Consider the following 14,219-nt stretch of genomic DNA (forward strand, 5'->3'; position numbering starts at 1 on the left):
AACTCAAACTTGACAAACACTTCGTGAAAACCTTATTGTGCAGTATATAGTGAGGAACAAGTTTGGTGTTCAAAGCAAACCAAGATGCATGCTAGTCTTGGGAGCTTTGAACAAAACTTTTCATCACAGTGCTCCAAACTAAGTTTGGTGTCACCCCAAGGTGCCACCAATGTGCATATAAGGACACACAGTTAGTTAGTTAGTTGGAGTTCATAAATGAACAATCTAATCTTTTTTTTTCTTTGCCGTAAAGTTTCAATTGTCTTTGGTATTGATATTATTCTCACCTTTCTTATTTTGTCTTTATAGGGAAAAGAAAAGGAGCATTAAAAGTGATAGATTGGACAACTAAATAAAGAAGGTTCGGACACCAGAAAAGGAGGGACTACACACAGGTCCTAAAAAGGGAATGCATTGGAAAGTGTTGCCATGCAACATTGAAAAAAATGGGACCCCTAAAAGACCGAGCAATCTCCATCAATAAGTGATGATCCTTGTCCTTTATCCATGCATAACCCCAACCGTCCATCAAGTAACTACTCCATCAATCCATACCCTCCATTATCTCACAACTTCTCTATATAAATGAACCATGTTCCGTACCCACTCTTCACACCTCTCCATTTCGGAACTAAGCACGGTCTACCCCATTACAAACACCACCCTTACTCTCTTCATTGCAATAAAACCCTAAACAACCAAAAGTCTCACACCCTTACCACCTTCACACAACTTTCATTCATGGCTTCTTCAAGTTCTAAACGAAGGAAGGGAAAAGAACCCATGGAGCAACACCCATATGATGAAAAGAGATTTAGAAGCTTGTATCATGCATTGCAATACGGATGGATGGTTGACAAGGAAATCATTTATGAGCTGGGATTTCAAGTGAAGAAAACTGAGTGTCCAGAAATCACAGAGAAAGTAGAAAAGAGAAGATGGGAGCTCCTCACTGATCCGGTCATTAAGGTGAATGCAAACCTCATAAGAGAATTTTATGCGAATGCGGTCCGATATGATAAGAAAGATGAGTCATATACAAGCTTTGTGAGAGGAAAGATGGTGGATTTTGGTCCCATGAGTGTCATGAGGGCACTGAAGCTACGGTCTATACCATTTGAAGAAGAAAGTTATCACTCAAGATTGGACAACAACCCCAATTATGACCAGATTTTGCGAGAGATTTGTGTACCCGGAGCTGACTGGGAAAGGTCTGCGGGAAAGAAACCAAAGTTCATCAAGAGAACAGATCTCACTCTTGAAGCCAAGGGGTGGTTTGAGCTAGTGAGGAGGTCTATCCTCCCAACTGCAAACAACTCGGAGGTGAATCTCAAGAGAGCAACAATGGTGCACTGTATACTGAAGGGAGGAGAAATCAAGGTTCATGAACTCATAGCTGAAGGCATTAGAAAGATGGCAGAGAAAAGCGACTCAAGAGGAACGTTAGGTTACCCCAGCACTATTTACCGAATATGCAAGAAAGATGGGGTGGTTTTTGAAGATGAGGATCCCGTGTGGATAAAGGAAGGCATTCCAATAACGGTCCGAAGGATGAATGCTGCCGCATCCCCCCTGCCTCAACGGAAGAAAAGGAAGAGGACAGCCCCTCAAGTAGTGGAAGGACAAGTCGCAGAGGGGCAAGCACCACAGACCTTGGACATGCACCAATTGCAGGAAGCCATTGATGGCTTGTCTAGACAGTATTTGGAAAGCCAAGGAGCACAGAAAGAGCTTCAACTACAGATGATAGGGCAGCAAGAGGAAGCACTCTCAAGGTGGATGACTCAGCAAGGTGAGTGGCAAAGGCAAATGATGGAACAACAACTAAGTCAAGGGCAACAATGGGGAGAAACATTCAACAGGATGGAACAAAGGCAAAATGAGCAACAAGAGTCCATCCAGAGGCTAATCAACATCCAAGCACATCAAGGGGCACACATACATGAGATGTATCAAAGACAAATAGAACACACAGAACTACTGGACGAGCAAAGGGCATTTGCAGAAGGAGTTTACATGAGCGAGACAGGGCATCACATAAACACTCAAGCCAGGCTCGGATACCCAGTAGGACAGCTGCCTATATTGCACCCAGGAATCACAAGGTATGAAGAAGTGAAGGATGAATTAGCACGAGAAGAGAGACAAAGGGTGGAAGAGAGTCATGAATCAGTGAGGAAGGCACTTGAGGATTGGAAGCAAGCAAGATTGGCGCAGATGCGAGGAAATGCAAGAGGACACAATGAGGACAAGCAAGGAAAAGAGCATGGACGGTCACAAGAGTAAAAGGTGGTGGAGTTCCTTCTTTACTCCATTTTTTTCTATGCTTTAAATAAGGAAGATCTTGTATGGAATAGAACATGCTTCCATGTTAGTTTGAACCTTTTCAATTCTGCATTTTAAGTTTTATTGCTTAGGTCTATGATTTCTGGTTTAAGTGTTACTGCATCATACCATTACTTATTGTATGCTTGTCTTTTAAATCAAATGAAAAAGAGAATGATTGTGTTTAAAATAGACCAGAGTGGAGTTCATAATATGGAAGTGCATTCATGAGTCTTTGGTGTGATCATAAGTTAGCTAAGTTGGTTCAACCATAAGGTGGGAATGACAACTATCTGGCCTGAATACTATACTATGAATATACCCATGAGACTAAGTAAATAACAAGATCCTAATAAGAGAAAGGGAAAGAACATTAAAGTGAAAAATAAAAGAAAAAGAGTAAGCAATAAGGCTAGGCACCAATGGTTTTAATCTTGAGGCATGTGTCTGTGGTGTTCCTGTGTGAGGGATTTACTTGGATGAATAACCTCTTAGGGGTGCCTTATCACTTGGTAACTTGGGTTAACTAACTCGGGATTATCAGCTGAAAGTCCACTATCAAGAGTAACCTTCACTACAGAGCATTTAGTAACCCAAAGCGGTGCTGGACACCAAGGTCTCAAGAAGAAAAATAAATGAACCAGATGCCTGTGGTGTGTATGTATGGGGGAGAGACTTGAGGGAGTAAGTCCTTAGGGGTGTCTCAACACCTAGCACCTTGAACCAACAGGTTCGGGAGTGTTGGCTGAAAGCTTATCTTAAAGAGTTGCCCCCTTACATAACACTTAGCTTGAAGAACACAAATAAGCCCTGGAATGACAATAAAAGGATCAATAAAAGTCTCATGGGATGTAAGCAGAGTCAGTGTTTTAGGACATGATAAAGGTCTGAAAGCCAGTAATGGAATGAACCTAAGTTGCTATGCATGAAACCACCATAAAATCAGTGACATGACTTCCATAAGAATGACTCATTTCTCTTGGCATTCCATTCATCATTCTCTTGTTCTAGTACTTGCTTAGGGAAAAGCAAGCTTTAAGTTTGGTGTTGTGATGCCAGGGCATCTTGGCCAGTTTCACTGACCTTTTCTTTACTGTTTTTAAGGTATTTTCATGCATTTCCTTAGGAAATAAGCTAGTTTTGGGTAGATATTCACTTACAACTTGATTCAAGCATACATTGTGAATTTTACATGATTTCATGAGGATTTTGCATGAGTTTAATAACAAATTGTATGTTGCATTACCCATGACTTGAACTAGAACTTTGATGCACTCTATTGTTTGATTTCAGGACCAAAGAAAGCAAGGAAGAACCACTTAGCAGTCACGTTAATCTAATTAACGTTACCACTAACATGGAATGGGAGGTAACTTGAAAAGTTAATGAGAAAAGTGATTGCCAATAATGCTCTCGAAGCCATCATTGCCCACGTTAAGAGTCACGTTAACTAAGTTAACGTGAACTCTAACGTGAAGAAGGGACTTTGAGCCAACGTTAGTGACACTTAACATTATCACTAACGTTGGCCAATGATCATAATTGGCCACGTTAGAGTCCACGTTAACTTAGTTAACGTGGCCTCTAACGTTAAAAGGGGGAAGGAAGCCAACGTTAGTGACACTCAACATTGTCACTAACGTTGGCCTAAGGTGCAATGTACCACATTAACTCCCATGTTAACTTGGTTAACGTGGGAGCTAACGTAAGAGGCAATGGTGGTCGACAACGTTAGTGACACCCAACATTGTCACTAACGTTGGAAGCAACCACAAAACCCCAAGGAGCCACGTTAACTTCCATGTTAACTTAGTTAACGTGGAAAGCTAACGTTGATGAGTGAAAGATGAGCCAACATTAGTGACACTCAACATTGTCACTAACATTGGGGATGGCTAAGAATGGCCACGTTAGAAGCCACGTTAACCTAGTTAACGTGGACTCTAACGTGAGACATAGGGGCACATTGGAACGTTAGTGACAATGTTAAGTGTCACTAACGTTCTCGAAGGTTGGCAAGGCCACGTTAGAAGCCACGTTAACCTAGTTAACGTGGGCTCTAACGTGAGGCAAAGGGGTACATTGGAACGTTAGTGACAATGTTGAGTGTCACTAATGTTCTCGAACTCATACTTTCACTAAAACATTAACACCCCTAACGTCCTGAGCTAAAGTCTCTGCCCACTTCACACTTTCTCTCTGCAAGTAAAACCAAGCCCAAATGAAGAAGAGAACTGCTTCAAACTCAAGATCCAAAGGCCCAAGACATGAAGAGACAACTAGAAGCTGAGAAGAGTAGTATATATAGGAGTAGCGTTGAATTATTTAGAGAGTTCGGAAAGTTGGAAAATAGCACTACTCTCTGTATTTTACTCTGCTCTTCTAGTTCCATGATGTATTCTCCATCTTTGTTTTCATTTTCTAGAGCTATGAACAACTAAACCCCTTTCATTGGATTAGGGAGCTCTGTTGTAAGTTGATGGATCAATACTAGTTTTCATTATTCTTCTTCTATCTTTTCTCTTGATTTTACTTGAAACCTTTCGATCTTCATCCCATTGGGTAGTTATCTTGGAAAAGAAGCTATTCAAACTTGGATCTCTTCTGAGCCTTGAAAGAGGAATGAAGAGATCAAGCTAGAAATGCTTTCTCATGCTGGACCAAATTGGGTTTGGATGGATATGTGACTATAATCCTCTCAATACTTGATTTGGGAAATGCATGTGGTATAATCAGTGACCACACATCATCTCTTCTCATGAGCAATTGACCAAGGAATTGGCTATTGATCAAGATTTGAGAGATTGAATTGCAAGAAATTGTAATTCAATCAATTAAGATTGCCAAGGAGATCAATGGGTGCATTGATTGAGGAAGAGATGAAAATGAACTTGATCCGGAGAATTGCAACATCTCCTGCGCCCAATGAACTCCCCAATTCTGATCTCACCCATTCTCTTTAATTTCTGCATTTACTTTCTTGAGCAAACACCCCATTCCCATTTACAATTCTGCAATTTACTTTCAGTCATTTACTTTCAGCTCTTTACTTCTAGCATTTACTTTTTCTGTCATTTACATTCCCGCCATTTTATTTTCTGCAAATCTCAACCCAAATTCTGAATTCGCTCAACTAGAACATTCTTCTAATTAAGGTTTCTTGATCAATCAATCTCTGTGGGATTCGACCTCACTCTATTGTTAGTTTTTACTTGACGACAAATTCGGTACACTTGCCGAAGGAAATTTGTTGAGAGACAGTTTCCACCTGCATCATGTTTCATTCATGAAACTTAAAGTGGCCTTAGATATTTCAGAGACTTTGTTTGCTAAGCTAGAGGGGCTCTGCTAAGAATTCTCTGTCTGTTGCTGAGAAAATAATAGAAAAGGCTTGTTATTGCTGAGCCTGTTTCTTCCACCATTATTAAAGCCTTGTTGAGGCTTTTGTTGATCCTTCCATGAGAAATTTGGATGATTTCTCCATGAGGGATTGTAGGTGTTTCCATAGGCTGCACCCATGTAATTCACCTCTGCCATTGCAGGGTTCTCAGGATCATAAGCTTCGTCTTCAGAAGATGCTTCTTTAGTATTGTTGGATGCATTTTGCAATCTATTCAGACTCTGAGAAATCATGTTGACTTGCTGAGTCAACATTTTTTTCTGAGTTAATATGGCATTCAGAGCATCAATTTCAAGAACTCCCTTCCTCTGAGGCATCCCATTACTCATAGGATTCCTCTCAGAGGTGTACATGAATTGGTTATTTGCAACCATGTCAATGAGTTCTTGAGCTTCTGCAGGCGTTTTCTTTAGATGAATGGATCCACCTACAGAATGGTCTAATGACATCTTAGAGAACTCAGATAGACCATCATAGAATATATCCAAAATGGTCCACTCTGAAAGCATGTCAGAAGGACACTTTTTGGTCAACTACTTGTATGTTTCCCAAGCTTCATAGAAGGATTCACCATCTTTTTGCTTGAAGGTCTGAACATCCACTCTAAGCTTGCTCAACGTTTGAGGAGGAAAGAACTTGGCTGAGAAGGCCGTGACCAGCTTATCCCAAGAGTCCAGGCTATCTTTAGGTTGTGAGTCCAACCATGTTCTAGCTCTGTCTCTTACAGCAAAAGGGAAAAGCATGAGCCTGTAGACTTCAGGATTTACTCCATTAGTCTTAACAGTATCACAGATCTGCATGAACTCAGTTAAAAACTGATAGGGATCTTCTAATGGAAGTCCATGAAACTTGCAGTTCTGTTGCATTAGAGCAACTAGTTGAGGCTTCAGCTCAAAACTGTTTGCTCCAATGGCAGGGATTGAGATTCTCTTTCCATAAAAGTTGGAAGTACGTTGGTGGATGAAATTGTGATCATCAACAATGGCTCCAAAAACTTGGTTGCGCTCTCAAACGTGAATCACACTTAGTCACAACTCCGCACAACTAACCAGCAAGTGTACTGGGTCGTCCAAGTAATACCTTACGTGAGTAAGGGTCGATCCCACAGAGATTGTTGGTATGAAGCAAGCTATGGTTATCTTGTAAATCCCAGTCAGGCGAATTTAACTAATTTAAGAGATTATTGGTTTTTCAAATAATAATAATAAATTAAATAGAAAATAAAGATAACGTTACTCATGTAATCCAATGGTGGGAATTTCAGATAAGTGTCTGGAGATGCTTGTCCCTGTTGGATCTCTGCTTTCCTACTGCCTTCCTTCAATCCTTCTTATTCCTTTCCATGGCAGGCTGTATGTAGGGCATCACCATTGTCAATGGCTACATCCCATCCTCTCAGTGAAAAAGGTCCAAATGCGCTGTCACGGCACGGCTAATCATATGTCGGTTCTTGATCATGTTGGAATAGAATCCCTTGATTCTTTTGCGTTTGTCATCACGCCCAGCAATCGCGAGTTTGAAGCTCGTCACAGTCATTCAATTCCGGAATCCTACTCGGAATACCACAGACAAGGTTAGACATTTCGGATTCCCATGAATGCCGCCATCAATTCTAGCTTATACCACGAAGACTCTGATCTCACGGAATGGAAGGCTCGGTTGTCAGGAGAGGGGGAACCATGCGTCGTGTATCAGGAATCCAAGAGATACGCATCCTAGCTCTCGCTTGTAGAACGGAAGTGGTTGTCAGGCACACGTTCATAAGGATGGATGATGATGAGTGTCACGAATCATCACATCCATCAGGTTGAAGTACGAATGGTATCTTAGAACAGGAATAAATCGAATTGAATAGAAAATAGTAGTAATTGCATTAAAACTTGAGGTACAGCAGAGCTCCACACCCTTAATCTATGGTGTGTAGAAACTCCACTGTTGAAAATACATAAGTGATGAAGGTCCAGGAATGGCCGAATGGCCAGCCCCCAAACGTGGTCAAAAGACTAGATAGTCAAAGATGTCTAATACACTAGTAAAAAGTTCTATTTATACTAAACTAGCTACTAGGGTTTACAAAAGTAAGTAATTGATGCATAAATCCACTTCCGGGGCCCACTTGGTGTGTGCTTGGGCTGAGCTTGATCTATCCACGAGCTGAGGCTTCTCTTGGAGTTGAACGCCAAGTTGTAACGTGTTTTGGGCGTTTAACTCTGGTTCGTGATGTGTTTCTGGCATTTGACTCAAGAATGCAGCATGGAACTGGCATTGAGTGCCAGTTTACGTCATCTAATCACGAATAAAGTATGGACTATTATATATTTCTGGAAAGCTTTGAATGTCTACTTTCCAACGCCGTTAAGAGCGTGCCATTTGGAGTTATGTAGCTCCAGAAAATCCATTTCGAGTGCAGGGAGGTCAGATTCCAACAACATCAGCAATCCTTTGTCAGCCTCCTATCAGAGTTTTGCTCAGGTCTCTCAATTTCAGCCAGAAAATACCTGAAATCATAGAAAAATACACAAACTCATAGTAAAGTCTAGAAATGTGAATTTAGCATAAAAACTAATGAAAACATCCCTAAAAGTAACTAGATTATACTAAAAACTACCTAAAAACAATGCCAAAAAGCATATAAATTATCCACTCATCACAACACCAAACTTAAATTGTTGCTTGTCCCCAAACAACTGAAAATCAATTAGGATAAAAAGAAGAGAATATACTATAAATTCCAAAATATCAATGAATATTAATTCTAATTAGATGAGCGGGACTTGTAGCTTTTTGCTTCTGAACAGTTTTGGCATCTCACTTTTTCCTTTGAAGTTTAGAATGATTGGCTTCTATAGGAACTTAGAATTTTAGATAGTGTTATTGATTCTCCTAGTTAAGTTTGTTAATTCTTGAACACAACTACTTTTATGAGTCTTGGCCGTGGCCCTAAGCATTTTGTTTTCCAGTATTACCACCGGATACATAAATGCCACAGACACATGACTGGGTGAACCTTTTCAGATTGTGACTCAGCTTTGCTAAAGTCCCCAATTAGAGGTGTCCAGAGCTCTTAAGCACACTCTTTTTGCTTTGGATCACGACTTTAACCACTCAGTCTCAAGCTTTTCACTTGGACCTGCATGCCACAAGCACATGGTTAGGGACAGCTTGATTTAGCCGCTTAGGCCTGGATTTTATTTCCTTGGGCCCTCCTATCCATTGATGCTCAAAGCCTTGGATCTTTTTTACCCTTGCGTTTTGGTTTTAAGGGCTATTGGCTTTTTCTGCTTGCTTTTTCTTTTTCTTTCTAGTTTTTTTTTCTCGCCAAAATTTTTCTTTTTTTTTGCAAGCTTTTGCATTTTCACTGCTTTTTCTTACTTCAAAAATCAATTTCATGATTTTTCAGATTCTCAATAACATTCTCTTTGTTCATCATTCTTTCAAGAGCCAACAATTTTAACATTCATAAACAAGATAAAAAATATGCACTATTTAAGCATTCATTCAGAAAACAAAACGTATTGTCACCACATCAATATAATTAAAATACATACAAAGACAATTTTCGAAATTTATGTACTTCTTGTTCTTTTGAATTAAAAACATTTTTCATTTAAGAGAAGTGAAGGATTTATGGAATTATTCATAGCCTTAAGACATAGTTACTAAATACTAATGATCATGTAATGAAGACACAAGACATAGATAAAAATGAAAAACAGAAAAAACAAGAACAAGGAATGAATCCACCTTAGTGGCGTCTTCTTCTTGAAGGACCAACGATGTCCTTAAGCTCTTCTATGTCCCTTCCTTGCCTTTGTTGCTCCTCCTTCATTGCTCTTTGATCTTCTCTAATTTCATGGCGAATGAGCTTTTGATGTTCCACCCTTAATTGATCCACATTGTAACTCAAATCTTCTAAGGAAGTGTTAAGTTGTTGCCAATAGTTGTTGGGAGGAAAGTGCATCCCTTGAGGCATCTCCAAAATTTCTTGGTGATGGGCTTCCTCATGCGTCTCTTGGGTTCCATGAGTGGGCTCTCTTATTTACTCCATCCTTTTCTTAGTGATGGGCTTGTCCTCCTCAATGAGGATGTCTCCTTCTATGATGACTCCACCTGAGTAACATAGGTGGCAAATAAGATGAGAAAAAGCTAGCCTTGCCAAAGTAGAGGGCTTACCGGCTATTTTGTAGAATTCATGGGAGATGACTTCATGAACTTCTACTTCCTCTCCATTCATGATGCTATGAATCATGATGGCCCGATCCACAGTAACTTCGGATCAGTTGCTAGTAGGGATGATGGAGCGTTGGATGAATTCCAACCATCCTCTAGCCACAGGCTTGAGGTCCAGTCTTCTTAGTTGAACCAACTTGCCTTTGGAGTCTCTTTTCCATTGAGCTCCTTCCACACATATGTCCATAAGGACTTAGTCCAAACTTTGATTAAAGTTGACCCTTCTAGTGTAGGGGCGTGCATCTCCTTGCATTATGGACAAGTTGAACGCCAACCTCACATTTTCCGAACTAAAATCTAAGTATTTCCCCCGAATCATTGTAAGATAATTCTTTGGGTTCGGGTTCTTACTTTGATCATGGTTCCTAGTGATCCATGCATTGGCATAGAACTCTTGAACCATTAAGATTCCGACTTGTTGGATGGGGTTGGTTAGAACTTCCCAACCTCTTCTTTGGACCTCATGTCGGATCTCCGGATACTCATTTTTCTTGAGCTTGAAAGGGACCACGGGGATCACCTTCTTCTTGGCCAAAACATCATAGAAGTGGTCTTGATGGGCTTTGGAGATGAATCTTTCCATCTCCCATGACTCGGAGGTGCAAGCTTTTGTCTTCCCTTTCCCTTTTCTAGAGGTTTCTCCGGCCTTAAGTGCCATCAATGGTAATGGAAAAACAAAAAGCTTATGCTTTTACCACACCAAACGTAGAATATTGCTCGCCCTCGAGCAAGAGATGAAAGAAGAGAAGAAGAAGAAGAAGAAGAAAATATAGAGGAGATGGGGAGAGGTGTATTCGGCTAAGGTATAGAAGAGGGGGTTGTGTTGTGTGAAAATGAAGGAGAATTGAGGGGTTTATATAGGGAGGGGAGAGGGAGTGGGTTCGGCTATTTAGGGTGGGTTTGGGTGGGAAAGAAATTTGAATTTGAAGGTAGGTGGGGTTTATGGGGAAGAGTGGATGGATGTGAGTGGTGAAGGGGGTAATTGGGAAAAGAGATTGAGGTGATTGGTGAAGGGTTTTTTGGGGAAGAGTGTTTATGAGGAAGAGAGAATTATTAGGAAGTAGGGTGAGAATATGGAAGGTGCGGATCCTGTGGGGTCCACAGATCCTGAGATGATCCTGTGGGGTCCACAGATCCTGAGGTGTCAAGGATTTACATCCCTGCACCAATTAGGCATGTAAAATGCCTTTCCATGCAATTCTGGAGTTTAAACGCCAAAGTGATGCATGTTATGGGCGTTCAACGCCCATGTGCAGCATGTTTCTAGCGTTGAACGCCAGGTCCATGCTTGTTTCTGGTGTTCAGTGCCAGCTCTCCTCAGGGTGCATTCCTGGCATTTGAACACTGGGATATTACTTGTTTCTGGCGTTCAACGCCAGATCCATGCTCTGTTCTGGCATTGAACGCCAGCCAGATGCTCCTTACTGGCGTTTAAACGCCAGTAAGTCCTTCCTCCAGGGTATGATTTTTCTTCTGCTGTTTTTTGATTCTGTTTTTAATTTTAATATTTTTTTTGTGACTCCACATGATCATGAACCTAATAAAACACAAACTAACAGTAAAATAAAAAATAAAATTAGATAAATAAAAATTAGGTTGCTTCCCAACAAGCGCTCTTTTAATGTCACTAGCTTGACAGTGGGCTCTCTTGGAGCCACAAAGGTGACCAGGTCAATGTTGTGGACTCCCAACACCAAACTTAGAGTTTGGATATGGGGGTTCAACACCAAACTTAGAGTTTGGTTGTGGCCTCCCAACACCAAACTTAGAGTTTGATTGTGGGGGCTCTGTTTGACTCTGTACTGAGAGAAGCTTACTGTGCCTCTTTTCCATGTTTATAGAAGAGCACCCTTTGGTATTAAACACAAGGTAGTCCCCATTCAATTGAAGGACTAGTTCTCCTCTGTTAACATTTATCACAGCTTCTGCTGTGGCCAGGAAAGGTCTCCCAATGATGATGCATTCATCCTCCTCCTTCCTAGTGTCTAAGATTATGAAATCAGCAGGGATGTAAAGGCCTTAAAACTTCACTAGCACGTCCTCTATCAATCTATAAGCTTGTCTTACTGACTTGTCTACCATTTGTAATAAGAATAAGGCAGGCTGTACCTCAATGATCCCCAGCTTCTCCATTACAGAGACTGGCATAAGATTTATGCCTGACCCTAGGTCACACAGAGCTTTTTCAAAGGTCATGGTGCCTATGGTACAGGGTATTAAGAATTTCCCAGGATCTTGTTTCTTTTGAGGTAAAGTTTGCTGAACCTATGTATCAAGTTCACTAATGAACAAGGGAGGTTCACCTTCCCAAGTCTCATTACCAAATAACTTGCCATTCAGCTTCATGATGGCTCCTAGATATTGAGTAACTTGCTCTCCAGTTACATCTTCATCCTCTTCAGAGGAAGAATAATCTTCAAAGATCATGAATGGAAGAAGGAGATTTAATGGAATTTCTATGGTCTCTAGATGAGCCGAAGATTCCTTTGGATCCTCAATAGGGAACTCCGTCCTGCTTGAGAGACGTCCCATGAGATTTTTCTCATTGGGATTCGCGTCCTCCTCCTCCTCCTTGCATCCGGCCATATTGACTATGTCAATGGCCTTGCACTCTCTGTTTGGATTTTCTTCAGTATTGCTTGGGAGAGTACTAGGAGGAGTTTCAGTTACTTTCTTACTCAGCTGGCCCATTTGTGCCTCCAAATTTCTAACGGAGGATCTTGTCTCACTCATGAAACTTAAAGTGGCCTTTAACAGATCAGAGACTAAGTTTGCTAAATTAGAGGGGCTCTACTCAGAATTCTCTGTCTGTTGCTAAGAAGATGATGGAAAAGGCTTGTTATTGCTGAGCCTGTTTCTTCCACCATTATTAAAGCCTTGTTGAGGCTTTTGTTGATCCTTCCATGAGAAGTTTGGATGATTTCTCCATGATGAATTATAGGTGTTTCCATAAGGTTCACCCATGTAATTAACCTCTGCCATTGCAGGGTTCTCAGGATCATAAGCTTCTTCAGAAGCTATCTCTTTAGTACTGTTGGATGCATTTTGCCATCTATTCAGACTTTGAGAGATCATGTTGACTTGCTGAGTCAACACTTTGTTCAAAGCCAATATGGCATTCAGAGCATCAATTTCAAGAGCTCCCTTCCTCTGAGGCATCTCATTAGTCACGGAATTCCTCTCAGAAGTGTACATGAATTGGTTATTTGCAACCATGTCAATAAGTTCTAGAGCTTCTGCAGGCGTTTTCTTTAGGTGAATGGATCCACCTACAGAATGGTCCAATGACATCTTGGAAAACTCAGATAGACCATAATAGAATATATCTAATATGGTCCACTCTAAAAACATGTCAGAAGGACACTTTTTGGTTATCTGCTTGTATCTTTCCCAAGCTTCATAGAGGGATTCACCATCTTTTTGCTTGAAGGTCTGAACATCCACTCTAAGCTTGCTCAGCTTTTGAGGAGGAAAGAATTTATCCAAGAAGGCCGTGACCAGCTTATCCCAAGAGTCCAGGCAATCTTTAGGTTGTGAGTCTAACCATGTTCTAGCTCTATCTCTTACAGTAAAAGGGAAAAGCATGAGCCCGTAGACTTCAGGATCTACTCCATTCGTCTTAATAGTCTCACAAATCTGCAAGAACTCAGTTAAAAACTGGTAAGGATCTTCAGATGGAAGTCCATGAAACTTGCAGTTCTATTGCATTAGAGCAACTAATTGAAGTTTCAGCTCAAAATTGTTTGCTCCAATGGCAGGAATTGAGATGCTTATTCCATCAAACTTGGACGTGGGTTTAGTAAAATCACCAAGCATCCTCCTTGCATTATTGTTGTTGGGATCGGCTGCCATCTCCTTCTCTTGTTCAAAAATTTCAGAAAGGTTGCCTCTGGATTGTTGTAATTTAGCTTCTCTTGGTTTCCTCTTCAGAGTCCTTTCAGGTTCAGGATCAGCTTCAACAAGAGTGTTTTTTTCCTTCTTCCTGCTCATATGAAAGAGAAGAGAACAAGAAAAGAAGAGGAATCCTCTATGTCACAGTAAAGAGGATCCTTATTATTAGTCGAAGAAGAAAAGAATAAAGAAAGGAGAATCCAAACACAAGGGTAAGGATAGAGGCAGTGATTGGAGATGAAGAGAGGTGAAGAGAAGTATTAGTAAATGAATAAATAAATAGAAGAAGATGAGAGAGAGAATTCGAAAATTAATTTTGAAAAGGAGTTAATGATTTTCGAAAATTAAAGATGAGATAGAATTAAAATTAAAA

The 14,219-nt window shown here is 40.6% G+C and overlaps 1 protein-coding gene and 2 non-coding genes across 3 annotated transcripts in view; 2 read left to right on the forward strand and 1 right to left on the reverse strand.

The window, feature by feature from the left end:
• LOC112718421 (uncharacterized) overlaps positions 1 to 14,219 on the reverse strand; it is a 40,931-nt gene that overhangs the window by 7,328 nt on the left and 19,384 nt on the right. The window lies entirely within an intron of this gene.
• LOC112711946 (small nucleolar RNA R71) lies at positions 6,229 to 6,336 on the forward strand. The gene has a single exon (XR_003157638.1). It is a non-coding gene; the product is annotated as a small nucleolar RNA R71 (small nucleolar RNA).
• On the forward strand, positions 13,305 to 13,408 carry LOC112713127 (small nucleolar RNA R71). Its single transcript, XR_003158106.1, has one exon. It is a non-coding gene; the product is annotated as a small nucleolar RNA R71 (small nucleolar RNA).

Source organism: Arachis hypogaea, chromosome 1 (assembly GCF_003086295.3).
Source record: "Arachis hypogaea cultivar Tifrunner chromosome 1, arahy.Tifrunner.gnm2.J5K5, whole genome shotgun sequence".
NCBI lineage: Eukaryota > Viridiplantae > Streptophyta > Magnoliopsida > Fabales > Fabaceae > Arachis > Arachis hypogaea.